At 47.1% G+C, this 15,136-nt stretch overlaps 1 pseudogene; it reads right to left on the minus strand.

Annotated features, from left to right (window-relative positions):
• Nucleotides 1-602: 602 nt before the first annotated feature.
• The window catches only part of LOC119338605, a 19,983-nt pseudogene continuing 5,449 nt past the window's right edge, over nucleotides 603-15,136 (minus strand).

Genomic DNA, 15,136 nt, shown 5'->3' on the forward strand with positions numbered 1-15,136 from the left:
CCCTGACGCAGCACATATCTCCATGCATCTGAGTCCAGTCTGAACGGTCACGATAGAAGGCGCTGTGGAGCTCGTCCTACAAAAAACTGGACTCATGGGAAATACCGCTCTCCCTATTTTTAGAATGCCTCCCTTGCGTAATAGAACTCGCCGACAAAGCTCCCGAAATTGGGTATTAACTGAGATAAATAACAGACAAACTATTTTTAAAGAGAAGGTAGAGGTAGACTGTCCCTTTCATTTCATTTTTGTTTTTTACAGGGTTTTGCGGCTCTCGATGAGAATTCCATACTTTAATGGAGATGGTGGATGATATTTTGAAGGGAGAAATCCAAATTTAAAGAAAAAACTCGATCTTCGGTACACTTCAGACCCCATTTGACACAGCTAGACTGAAAACACTGCTAATTGTGAAGAACCAATTCGACCCCCCACTTGTTGCAATTGCTTACTACATACTTGGAAGACATAGATACATAGATACTATAGATCACAATTCAGATGAACAATCCCACTGAATTTTGAATTAGTTTGTGGACTGCCCTCACTCGCATTAGTAGAGCTACGTACAGAGCTCAATGCTAATGAATCACGCTGGAGGATTTCCTTAGTTGCTCGCCATGCTCGGCTTCTTCCCAAGATGATGATGACAAGACAAGCACAAGATAATGATTGCAAGGTAGCCCTGCAAGGCAACGCTCAACGCACCGACACGCAAAGACGTCTTCCAACTCATGCTGGAGCCAACTGTATAGGCCACCAGGAGAGCGACAAAATTCACCACGGTAGCGATTTTCATCACCCTTAGCGACCAATCTTCATGCTCCTTCTTTATTAGCCAGTATCGTAGCAGCATGGTGATGACAAGGATGGATGCCACAAACGAAATGGAGTTGCTGTAGAAGAATGTGAGGTACTGAGGCGTCCGGTTGTCGTGCATCACCCGGTTTTTTTAAAGGAGGAAGACCCCCGGCCTCTGCATATGGATGATGCATACAACCACTTTATTAATTATTGACACAAGACCTTACAAAGGCATACAACAGTAAGACTAAAGCCACCGTCTAGGCAACATCTGTTACTACTCCTATTCAGTTGATGAAGGGATGCTGATAGTCTATGCCTAATACCAAACAGACCTCGCAGCCAAACCTAATATCTAAGACCTGAGGTCCCAACCAGGACGTCTGCCGGGTATGTGGCACTCACCAGTCCGGCGTGCTCCTCAACCAGGACGCCTGCCGGGTATGAGGCCGCCGCAGCCACCTGCCATCAATCCATATTCAGAGCTGTACTGTTGCATCTACCTCGCCCGGTCTCGTTGCCGTCGACGCCACCACGACACCAAACAGCGTCACCCTCCTGCGCGAGTCCATCACCACGCATCGGGCGCCGAGTCTCCACTGCACCACGCCGTCGAGATCCGCCGTCACCAACATGGTAAATGTAAAACCGCTCCATCACTTGCCTCCTCCATCCAGCCGCTGCTCAAAAACGATGCCCCCATGAGTGAGAACGACGCCAAAAGCACCGCCATCGTCCGATCCGGGAATCCCGGGTCTAGGTTTTCACCGAGAGCAGCGCAAACAAGTCGACGGAAGATGCAGTGGCGATGTCTTCAACAAGATAACGACGTGAAAACGCCACCATCGCCCACCATGACCCGAGTCATAGCACGGTTTTCACCGGCAACCTCGCCTCCCCGCTCGACGCCGGGACCGGATGCGAGAAGCCATGGCCCTCCAGCTGACCACCTCCGGCGAAGAGGATACCACCACCTCCGCGCCCAGGGCCGGAGCCCCCGACGTCCTCATGTCGCAGGCCTAGTCCAAAGGCCGCTTGCTGCGCCGAAACAAAGAATACGCATGATGGCCTGAGGAACACTACCACCCAGATTCGATATGGATCCAGATCGGGCGCCCTACCCACCCCCACGATTCCGTCGTCGTCGCCGCCAAGATGACAACCCTGGCCGCCGCCGGCCTGAACCACCGCCCTTGAATCAGCCAGAATGGATCACCGCCACCCAGATCCGATCACCGGCCGAGGAAGATTGCCGCCGTCGCCGCCGCTGCGGCACGCAGGCTTAGCCTTCGACGCCCTCGGCGGTGGCGGCGGGAGAGTCGTTCGCTGGGGGGAGGAATAGGAGGCCCGGCGGGTTGGCCCCGGTGCGACGTGGTGCCACCGCACGGGGGGAGGAGAAACTATGAGCATCACCAGGTTGCCTGCCTCGTACCGGCTGCCGCTGGTCTGCCACGCTCCGTCAGGCGGCTTCAGGCCGGCCTGGTAGGTTACGCTCGCCACCAAGATGCCTAGTACCATCACGTACTTGCGCTTTCTTGTTTTCCTTCTCCGTCTCGTTTTCGTGTTCTTCCTTCTTTTGTTCTTCCTCCTCACTGAGGGATATGCCATTTCCCTCTGGCTCTGAGGCCGCACCGGCTGCCAAGTTGTCATTTACCGAAAAAGGCTTTCGCCCCGCTTTATATATAAAGCACCAATTAACAAGCACCCTGTACAAACACACGACACGCCACCGCAACACATGCACACACCCAGGACAAGATACATAGGCGATGGGCGCAGCAACACCACCCCTAGCACTACCAGCCCGAAGAGATGAAGCTACATATGACGAACCATGCGCTCCAGCGCGGTGCCTTCAGGAAGGGTACGACACCGGAGCGCTGCCACCGCCCGATCCAAGGATCAGACTTTCCCCCGGAGCCGCATGATGGGCAATGAGAGCCGCGACGACGCCTTCAAGAAGGGAACGGTCTTCGCCGCCGCCGGTCCGTCCGAAGATAGAGCAGGTTTTCACCATGGCCAAAATTCACCGCCACCGAACGCCACACCCCGGTAACCACGCCGCCCACACGACCATGGTGACCGGGCAGCACCAAGGCACGGGCTCTGCCCAAGAGCACCACACTACCACCACCAGGGCCACCGTCCCAGCATCCAAGACCTCAACACCACCTCACTTGAGACCCGCCGCACCCCAACGAAAAAGACGAGTAGAAAGGTCTGACCTTTCACGCCCCTGGGCGACCCCCAGCATCTAGCATCCACCGACTCGTCCTGCAGCCCTGAGCGCGAGACGATATCGGTCCTGCAACATCGAGAGGGGGCGAGGTCAGACCTGCTGCACCATGCGCAAGACAAGCCCGGTCCTGCTGCATCGTGCGCGAGACGAGATCGGTCCTGCGGCATCGAGGGCGAGACGAGCGGTGGACCGCCGCTAGGAGAGGACCATCCCATTGATGGGAGTAGCGCCCAGGCGACGAGGAGATGGGGTGAAGGTCGAGACGGCCCGATCGCAGACAGGCCGACGCCGGAGAAGCTAGCCGCTGCCGCGGGCAGATCCATCGAGCCACCGTGAAGCCACCATGACACCGATAGGCCACCACCGAGACCTACCCATGCCGCCGCCCACGGTCGGAGGAGCGGCCATGCACGGCCGCTACCCTACCCGCGTCGCCCGGTGAGCTCCAAGTGCCGGAGCCACCGGGCACGCACCACCGGAGCCAGGCGCCGCCGGTCGGCCCCCAAAGCTAGATCCGGCCAGATCTAGTAAGATACCGGCTGCGCGCCACCTCCCAAGACGGGAGCGCCGTAGCCGCCCCGCCACGCGTGGAACGAAGGTCGTCGGAGTGCCACCATCAACAGGCCACCCCGCCGCCCCACGAGACCGTTGCCGCACCGCTGGATCCCGCGGATATCCAGCGCCCACAAGCGGGCGGGGAAGAAGGGCCCCACCGCTGCCGCGCCCCCTGGGCTTTGCCCGACAGAACTCACGGGCAACAGCGGGGGGAGGGGAGGGAGGCGAAGATAAAGGCTGTGGCCGCAGGGGTTCCCCACGGGCGCACGCGGGCGCGCTGCGGGAGGGGAGGGGAGGAGAGGGGGCAGAGGGGCGGGCGGGAGGCACGCGCCTGGCGGCCGGCGGCGGAGGGCAGGCTAGGTCGCGGGCAGAGGGGGTGGGAACCATAGCGGGGGAGGGAGCCCGAGATCATGTTGGTATGCCAAGTTGTCATTTCTTTCCACCTCGGCTGCCGAATTGCCATTTCTCTGCACCTCAGTCCAGAAAAATACTACCAGCAGAACGGTGGCAATGAGGAGGACCACAACTACTAACACGAAGATGTAGATGGATGTCTTGATGTGCTGAGTGCTTCCTGCCACGTAGCCCGCCAGCAAACCAGACAAGCCCACCGCCACACAAACTGATAGCGCATTGCTTCGTACGGCTGGCCTATATAGATGAGGGTGATGGACAACATGAAGCTCACCGTGTTGCAGTAGAAGAAGTCATTGCGGCGGGGTGGGAAGTTGTGCAACAGGATCCGGTCACCTGCGCGGTGCCCGAACTGGTCATCCCTGAGTAGGAAGCCTCCTGGAGGCATAAGTCCGGCTTGATAGGTGATGGTCGCTGCCATAACTGCGAAGAGGAGCAGCCGCTTGTGCCTCTTCTCTAGTAGCTCCTCATCGCCTTTTCTTGTCCTTGTGGTCCAGCGTGAAGATGACGACATGGATCACTACATAGATAAGCACCACATCTGCCAAGTCCATGGCGTAAATGGAGGTGTCCACGTCCCGACAGCTCCCGGCGGCATACACGCCCATGAGGTCAACAAGGACGAGTATCATGGCTACCGCCAGCACGTGGTGCTTGAGGAGAAGTTCATTCTGGACCAGGATAATGGCCACAAGGAGGTCACCAAGGCAGCCGAGTTGCAAAAGTAGAAGGCCTTGTACCGCCCAGCATTCGTCGTGAGAAGAATGGGATCAGCGACCATGTGCTCGTCGCCGTTATCCTGCCAAAGGCCACTTGGCGGGTCCATCCCTGCTGTGTAGGTGATGGTGGCGGCAAGAGTGGCGAGCAGTAGAACAAGAGAGTGAGCCTTGTCCACAAGCTCCCTGAGAGAAAGAAACAGAGTTCAGCTCAGTTTTTGCGAAACTTTTTTGAAAGGGGGCGCTTTATTACTTAAAAGATTTAAGCATTACACCCGGCCTCTGCATAACTAAGATGCACACAGCCAAATAAGGTCTTCTCACACAAAAGAAAAAAAAGGCGAATACAAAAACATGAAGAGTCTCCATAACACCTAAAGCGGAGGGGGGGCAATCCTAAGATCATGCTGCCACCCATGTTGGGTAAAAGTATCCCTCGCCGTAGTCTCCAGTCATGTGCACACCTCCGTAAATAGGTCTCCATTCTCCTTATGTTGTAGAGAGGACCATAAACGAAGAGTCGTGGTACATCTGTAGATAACCTGCATCAGAGAAGTACTTTTATCGTTAAAACCTTATAATTTCTACATAGCCAAAGCGGCCAAATAACGGCAAGCGCTCCCACCCTGAGAAAAGTTCTAAACCTGTGATCAATCCCATGTAAACAGTTGCCAAATACATTAGCAACAGTATAGGGAGGATACAAGCCAGAAGCTATTTGGATGACTGGCCATATAGAACGAGCCAATTTGCATTGGAAGAATAAATGTTTTATTGTCTTATCATGGTGACAAAAGACACATTGCAAACATCCATGCCAATTCTTCTTAATAAGGTTATCTTTAGTAAGAACGACTTTGCGATGAAGATACCATGCAAAGATTTTATTCTTAAGAGGTATCTTCATCTTCCAGATCTTCTTATTATTATCAACTGGCACATCAGACTGGATTAACGCTCTATATAAAGAATCCACTGAGAATTGTCCATTCCCATGACGGTTCCAATGAAATACATCAGACCCACGTGACAGGTGGAGCAGGATGTTCCACAATTGGAGTCTGGGTCCAATTAAATCTCTTCTGAACGTCACATTTGGCTGAAATGATTCCATTACCGTGGTGATAGTATCACCCTTGTGGAGCACAATGTTGTATAGAGTCGGGTATTGTTCCCAGAGTGTGGCATTTCCTAGCCACCTGTCCTCCCAGAATCTAATTTCTGAGCCGTCCTTAATCGAGAAGGATCCACAGCAGAAGAAATATTTCTTCGTAGCCATTAGACCCGCCCAAAAGTGGGAATCCCCAGGCTTCTAGTATACTTGGGATACTGCCTTGGATCCCACATATTTCCTCCTTAGGAGGGTTTGCCATACACATTCTTCCGTCAGAGATTAAAACAACAATTTGCCGAGGAGGGCCCTATTCTTAACCTCAAGGTCATGAATACCCAACCCTCCTTGCTCTTTGGAACGGCAAACCACACTCCATTTGGCCATTCGATATTTCTTTCTCTCGCTATCTCCTTGCCAAAAGAATCTTGATTGGAAATAATCCAATCTATGTAGAACTCCCTTCTGCAACTGGAAGAAGGAAATCATATATAGTACCATATTACTAAGTACTTAATTTATGAGGACCAATCTTCCACCTAGAGACAGCAGTTTACCTTTCCAACTACTAAGTCTTTTTTGCAGTCTCTCCTCGACGTGTTTCATTTGTGAGTCTCCGATAGTGTATCGATATCCCCAAATATGTGATCAGAAACTGGCCCAACCCGCATCCAAACAGTTCAATGTACATGTGGGACTCATCTTGAGTTGGCCTCTCCAAAGCAAAACAATTCACTTTTATGACAATTGATCTTAAGACCCTGAGAGTTGTGCAAATGATGATAGAATTAGTTTCAGATTTCTCGCTTTCTCGAGGTCATGATCCATGAAGAGAATCGTATCATCGGCATATTGAAGTATAGATAGACCACCATCAACTAGATGATTTACTACCCCTTCAATTTGGCCATCAACCTTGGCACGCTCAATCATGATCGCAAGCATACCTGCCACTATATTAAATAGCATGGGCGATATGAGTCACCTTGTCGCAAACCCTTCTTCGTTTGGAAATAGTGTCCAATGTCATCATTGACCTTAATCGCAACACTACCTCCAGAAACGAAGCTATGGATCATAGCGCGCCACTCTGCAGAAATGTAATTCATGGACTGTTTCATGAAGGATAACAACAACATCAAGGATGTGTCTGCCTTGCATAAAAGCTGTCTGTGAAGGACAAACCACATGTTCAGCAACCGAATTTAGCCTAATTGTTGCAACATTCATGAATATTTTAAAACTAACATTAAGGAGGCAAATAGGTCTATATTTTTTATCCTTTTGAAGGAAATATGCCCTAGAGGCAATAATAAAGTCATTATTTATTTTCTTATTTCATGATAAATGTTTATGATTCAAGCTAGAATTGTATTAACCGGAAACTTAGTACATGTGTGAATACATAGACAAAACATAGTGTCCCTGGTATGCCTCTACTTGACTAGCTCGTTAATCAAAGATGGTTATGTTTCCTAACCATGGACATGTGTTGTCATCTGATGAACGGGATCACATCATTAGAAGAATGATGAGATGGACATGACCCATCCGTTAGCTTAGCATTATGATCGTTACAGTTTCATTGCTACTGCTTTCTTCATGACTTATACATGTTCCTCAAACTATGAGATTATGCAACTCCCGAATACTGGAGGAACATCTTGTGTGCTATCAAACTTCACAACGTAAATGAGTGATTATAAATATGGTCTACATGTGTCTATGAAGGTGTTTGTTGGGTTGGCATAGATCGAGATTAGGATTTGTCACTCTGTGTTTCGGAGAGGTATCTCTAGGCCCTCGCAGTAATGGTCATCACTATAAGCCTTGCAAGCAATGTTACTAATGAGTTGGTTACAGGATGAAGTATTATGGAACGATTAAAGAGACTTGCCGGTAACAAGATTGAACTAGGTATGATGATACCGACGATCGAATGTCGGGCAAGTAACATACCGATGACAAAGGGGGCAATGTATGTTGTTATGCGGTTTGACCGATAAAGATCTTCGTAGAATATGTAGGAGCCAATATGAGCATCCAGGTTCCGCTATTGGTATTGACCGGAGATGTGTCTCAATCATGTCTACATAGTTCTCGAACCCGTAGGGTCCGCGCGCTTAAGGTTCGATGACGATATGTATTATGAGTTATGTGTTTTTGATGACCGAAGTTTCTTTGGAGTCCCGGATGAGATCATAGACGTGACGAGGAGTCTCGAAATGGTCGAGACATAAAGATTGATATATTTGACCATGTTATTCGGACACCAAAAGAGTTCCAGGAAGTTTCGGGTAAAACCGGAGTGCCGGAGGGGTTACCGGAACCCCCCGGGGGAACTAGTGGGCCACCATGGGCCTTAGTGGAGAGAGAGGAGGGCGGCCAGGGCAGCCCCCCCCCCCTTGGAGTCCAAATAGGACAAGGGAAGGGGGCAGCACCCCCCTTTCCTACTCCCCCTCCCTCTCCTTTCCTTTCCCCTTCTCCCTTGTGATGGAATCCTACTAGGACTAGTAGTCCTAGTTGGACTCCCTCTCCTTGGGAGAGCCCCTAGAGGCCGGCCAGCCTCCCCCTTGCTCCTTTATATACGGGGGCAGGGGGCACCCAAGAACATACAAGTTTTTCTTAACCGTGTGCGGTGCCCCTCCACAGTTACACACCTCGATCATACCATCATAGTGCTTAGGTGAAGCCCTGCGCAGGTAGCATCATCATCAGCGTCGCCACGCCATCATGCTGACGGAACTCACCCTCGTCCTCAACTTGATCAAGAGCACGAGGGACATCATCGAGCTGAATGTGTGATGAATGCGGAGGTGTCGTACATTCAGTACTTGATCGATTGGATCACAAAGAAGTTCGACTACATCAACCGCGTTATTGAAACGCTTCCGCTTTCGGTCTACGAGGGTACATGGACACACTCTCCCCTCTCGTTGCTATGTATCACCTAGATAGATCTTGCGTGATCGTAGGGATTTTTTTGAAATTACTGCGTTCCCCAACAGTCGTATCAGAGCCAGGTGTATGCGTAGATGTTATATGCACGAGTAGAACACAAAGAGTTGTGGGCAATAATAGTCATACTGCTTACCACCAATGTCTTACTTTGATTCGGCGGTATTGTTGGATGAAGCGGCCCTGACCGACATTACATGACCGCATCATGAGACTGGTTCTACCGACGTGCTATGCACATAGGTGGCTGGCGGGTGTCTGTTTCTCCAACTTTAGTTGAATCAAGTTTGACTATGGCTGGTCCTTGTTGAAGGTTAAAACAGCACACTTGATGGAAAATCGTTGTGGTTTTGATGTGTAGGTAAGAACGATTCTTGCTAGAAGCCCGTAGTAGCCACGTAAAACTTGCAACAACAAAGTAGAGGACGTCTAACTTGTTTTTGCAGGGCTTGCTGTGATGTGATATGGTCAAGGCATGATGTGATATAAATTATTATATGAGATGATCATATTTTGTAACAAAGTTATCGGCAACTGGCAGGAGCCATATGGTTGTCGCTTTATTGTATGCAATGCAATCGACATGTAATTGTTTTACTTTATCACTAAGCGGTAGCGATAGTCGTAGAAGCAATAGTTGGTGAGATGACAATGATACTATGATGGAGATCAAGGCGTCGCGCCGGTGATGATGGAGATCATGATGATGCTACGGTGATGGAGATCATGAGCACAAGATGATGATGGCCATATCACGTCACATATTTTGATTGCATGTGATGTTTATCTTTTATGCATCTTATTTTGCTTAGTACGGCGGTAGCATTATAAGATGATCCCTTACTAAATGTCAAGGTATAAGTGTTCTCCCTGAGTATGCACCGTTGCTACAGTCCGTCGTGCCGAGACACCATGTGATGCTCAGGTGTGATAAGCTCTACATTCACATACAACGGGTGCAAGCCAGTTTTGCACACGCAGAATAATCGGGTTAAATTTGACGAGCCTAGCATATGCAGATATGGCCTCGGAACACTGAGACGAAAGGTCAAACGTGAATCATATAGTAGATATGATCAACATAGTGATGTTCACCATTGAGAGCTACTCAATCTCACGTGATAATCAGACATGGTTTAGTTGATTTGGATCACGTGATCATTTAGATGACTAGAGGGATGTCTATCTAAGTGGGAGTTCTTAAGTAATATGATTAATTGAACTTCCATTTATCATGAACTTAGTCCTGATAGTTATTTTGCATGTCTATGTTATTGTAGATCAATGGCCTGTGCTACCGTTCCTTTGAATTTTAATGCGTTCCTAGAGAAAGCTAAGTTGAAAGATGATGGCAGCAACTACACGGACTGGGTCCGTAACTTGAGGATTATCCTCATTGCTGCACAGAAGGATTACGTCCTGGAAGCACCGTTGGGTGCCAGGCCTGCTGCAGATGCTACTAATGACGTTAAGAATGTCTGGCAGAGCAAAGCTGATGACTACTCGATGGTTCAGTGTGCCATGCTTTACGGCTTAGAATCCAGACATCAAAGACGTTTTGAACGTCATGGAGCATATGAGATGTTCCAAGAGTTGAAGTTAATATTTCAAGCAAATGCCGGAGTTGAGAGATATGAAGTCTCCAACAAGTTCTATAGCTGCAAAATGGAGGAGAATAGTTCTGTCAGTGAACACATATTCAGAATGTCTGGGTACCATAACCACTTGACTCAACTGGGAGTTAATCTACCTGATGATAGTGTCATTGACAGAGTTCTTCAATCACTGCCACCAAGCTATAAAGGCTTTGTGGTGAACTGTAATATGCAAGGGATGAACAAGACTATTCCAGAGCTCTTCACGATGCTAAAAGTTGCGGAGGTAGAAATTAAGAAGGAGCATCAAGTGTTGATGGTCAACAAGACGACTAGTTTCAAGAAAAAGGGCAAAGGGAAGAAGGGAAACTTCAAGAAGAACGGCAAGAAAGTTTTTGCTCAGGAGAAGAAACCCAAGTCTGGACCTAAGCCTGAAACTGAGTGCTTCTACTGCAAAGGGACTAGTCACTGGAAGCGGAATTGCCCCAAGTATTTGGCGGATAAGAAGGATGGCAAAGTAAAAGGTATATTTGATATACATGTTATTGATGTGTACCTTACTAATGCTCGTAGTAGCGCCTGGGTATTTGATATTGGTTCCGTTGCTCATATTTGCAACTCGAAACAGGGGCTATGGATTAAACGAAGATTGGCTAAAGATGAGATGACGATGCGCGTGGGAAATGGTTCCAAGGTCGATGTGATCGCCGTCGGCACGCTACCTCTACATCTACCTTCGGGATTAGTTTTAGACCTGAATAATCGTTATTTGGTGCCAGCGTTGAGCATGAACATTATATCTAGATCTTGTTTGATGCGAGATGGTTATTCATTTAAATCAGAGAATAATGGTTGTTCTATTTATATGAGTAATATCTTTTATGGTCATGCACCCTTGCTGAGTGGTCTATTTTTGTTGAATCTCGATCGTGATGATACACATTTTCATAATATTGAAGCCAAAAGATGCAAAGTTGATAATGATAGTGCAACTTATTTGTGGCAGTGCCGTTTGGGTCATATCGGTGTAAAGCGCATGAAGAAACTCCATGCTAATGGACTTTTGTAATCACTTGATTATGAATCACTTGGTGCTTGCGAACCGTGCCTCATGGGCAACATGACTAAAACTCTGTTCTCTGGAACAATGGAATGATCTACGGACTTACTGGAAATAATACATACAGATGTATGCAGTCCAATGAGTGTTGAGGCTCGTGGCGGGTATCGTTATTTTCTTACCTTCACAGATGATTTAAGAAGATATGGTTATATCTACTTAATGAAGCATAAGACTGAAACATTTGAAAAGTTCAAAGAATTTCAGAGTGAAGTGGAAAATCATCGTAACAAGAAAATAAAGTTTCTACGATCTGATCATGGAGGAGCATATTTTAGTTATGAGTTTGGTCTTCATTTGAAACAACATGGGATAGTTTCACAACTTACGCCACCTGGAACACCACAGCGAAATGGTGGTGTGTCCGAACATCGTAACCATACTTTATTGGATATGATGCGATCTATGATGTCTGTTACTGATTTACTGCTATCGTTTTGGGGTTATGCTTTAGAGATGGTTGCATTCACTTTAAATAGGGCATCATCAAAATCCGTTGAGACGACGCCTTATGAACTGTGGTTTGGCAAGAGACCAAAGTTGTCGTTTCTTAAAGTTTGGGGTTGTGATGCTTATGTGAAAAAGCTTCAACCTGATAAGCTCGAATCCAAATTGGAGAAGTGCGTCTTCATAGGATACCCAAAGGAAACTATTGGGTACACCTTCTATCACAGATCCGAAGGCAAGATCTTTGTTGCTAAAAATTGATCCTTTCTAGAGAAGGAGTTTCTCTCGAAAGAAGTGAGTGGGAGAAAAGTAGAACTTGATGAGGTAATTGCACGTTCTCCCTTATTGGAAAGTAGTTCTTCACAGAAATCAGTCCCAGTGATTCATACACCAATTAGTGAGGAAGCTAATGATGATGATCATGAAACTTTAGATCAAGTTACTACCGAACCTCGTAGGTCAACCAGAGTACGGTCCGCACCAGATTGGTACGGTAATCCTATTCTAGAAGTCATGTTACTAGACCATGATGAACCTACGAACTATGAGGAAGCAATGATGAGCCCAAATTCCGCAAAATGGTTTGAGGCCATGAAATCTGAGATGGGATCCATGTATGAGAACAAAGTGTGGACTTTGGTGGACTTGCCCGATGATTGGCAATCCATAGAAAATAAATGGATCTTCAAGAAGAAGACTGACGCTGACGGTAATATTACTGTCTACAAAGCTCAACTTGTTGCGGAAGGTTTTCGACAAGTTCAAGGAGTTGACTACGATGAGACTTTCTCACCCGTAGCGATGCTTAAGTCTGTCTGAATCATGTTAGCAATTGCCGCATTTTATGATTATGAAATTTGGTAGATGGATGTCAAAACTCCATTCCTGAATGGATTTCTGGAAGAAGAGTTGTATATGACGCAACCAGAAGGTTTTGTCGATCCAAGGGGTGGTAACAAAGTGTGCAAGCTCCAGGGATCCATTTATGGACTGGTGCAAGCCTCTCGGAGTTGGAATAAATTCTTTGATAGTGTGATCAAAGAATATGGTTTTATACAGACTTTTGGAGAAGCCTGTATTTACAAGAAAGTGAGTGGAGCTCTGTAGCATTTCTAATATTATATGTGGATGACATATTCTTGATTGGAAATGATATAGAATTTCTGGATAGCCTAAAGGGATAGCTGAATAAGAGTTTTCCGATGAAAGACCTCGGAGAAGCTGCTTACATATTGGGCATCAAGATCTATAGAGATAGATCAAGATGCTTAATTGGACTTTCACAAAGCACATACCTTGATAAAGTTTTGAAGAAGTTAAAAATGGATCAGTCAAAGAAAGGGTTCTTGCATGTGTTACAAGGTGTGAAGCTGAGTCATACTCAATGTCCGACCACTGCAGAAGATCGAGTGAAAATGAAAGTCATTCCCTATGCTTTAGCCATAGGTTCTATCATGTATGCACTGTTGTGTACCAGACCTGATGTGTGCCTTGTTATAAGCATAGCAGGGAGGTGCCAAAGTAATCCCGGAGTGGAGTACTGGACATCGGTCAAGAACATCCTGAAATACCTGAAAAGGACTAAGGATATGTTTCTCATTTATGGAGGTGACAAAGAGCTCGTCGTAAACGGTTACGTCGATGCAAGCTTTGACACTGATCCGGATGACTCTAAGTCGCAATCCGGATACATATTTGTATTGAATGGAGGAGTTGTCAGTTGGTGCAGTTCCAAGCAGAGCATCATGGCGGGATCTATGTGTGAACCGGAGTACATTGCTGCTTCGGAAGCAGCAAATGAAGGAGTCTGGATGAAGGAGTTCATATCCAATCTAGGTGTCATACCTAGTGCATCGGGTGCAATGAAAATATTTTGTGACAATACTGGTGCAATTGCCTTGGCAAAGGAATCCAGATTTCACAAGAGAACCAAGCACATCAAGAGATGCTTCAATTCCATCCGTCATCAAGTCTGGGAGGGGGACATAGAGATTTGCAGGATACATACGGATCTGAATATTGCAGACCCATTGACTAAGCCTCTTCCACGAGCAAAACATAATCGACACCAAAACTCCTTGGGTGTTAGAATCATTACTTTGTAATCTAGATTATTGACTCCAGTGCAAGTGGGAGACTGAAGGAAATATGCCCTAGAGGCAATAATAAAGTTATTATTTATTTCCTTATTTCATGATAAATGTTTATGATTCATGCTAGAATTGTATTAACTGGAAACTTAGTACATGTGTGAATACATAGACAAAACATAGTGTCCCTAGTATGCCTCTACTTGACTAGCTCGTTAATTAAAGATGGTTACGTTTCCTAACCATAGACATATGTTGTCATTTGATAAACAGGATCACATCATTAGATGTATGATGTGATGGACATGACCCATCCATTAGCTTAGCATTATGATCGTTACAGTTTCATTGCTACTGCTTTCTTCATGACTTATACATGTTCCTCAGACTATGAGATTATGCAACTCCCAAATACCGGAGGAACATCTTGTGTGATATCAAACGTCATAGCGCAAATGGGTGATTATAAAGATGCTCTACAGGTGTCTCCGAAGGTGTTTGTTGGGTTGGCATAGATCGAGATTAGGATTTGTCACTCCGTGTTTTGGAGAGGTATTCTGGGCCCTCTCGGTAATGCTCATCACTATAAGCCTTGCAAGCAATGTGAATAATGAGTTAGTTACGGGATGAATTATTACGGAACGAGTAAATAGACTTGCCGGTAACGAGATTGAACTAGGTATGATGATACCGACGACCGAAACTCGGGCAAGTAACATACCGATGATAAAGGGAACAACGTGTGTTGTTATGCGGTTTGACCGATAAAGATCTTCGTAGAATATGTAGGATCCAATATGAGCATGCAGGTTCCGCTATTGGTTATTGATTGAAGATGTATCTCAGTCATGTCTACATAGTTCTCGAACCCATAGGGTCCACACGCTTAACGTTCGATGACGATATGTATTATGAGTTATGTGTTTTTGATGACCGAAGTTTCTTCGGAGTCCCGGATGAGATCACAGACATGACGAAGAGTCTCGAAATGGTCGGGACATGAAGATTTATATATCATACCATATTATTCGGACACTGGAAGAGTTCCGGGAAGTTTCGGGTAAAACCGGAGTGCCGGAGGGGTTAC

Source organism: Triticum dicoccoides, chromosome 7B (assembly GCF_002162155.2).
Source record: "Triticum dicoccoides isolate Atlit2015 ecotype Zavitan chromosome 7B, WEW_v2.0, whole genome shotgun sequence".
Classification (NCBI taxonomy): Eukaryota; Viridiplantae; Streptophyta; class Magnoliopsida; order Poales; family Poaceae; genus Triticum; species Triticum dicoccoides.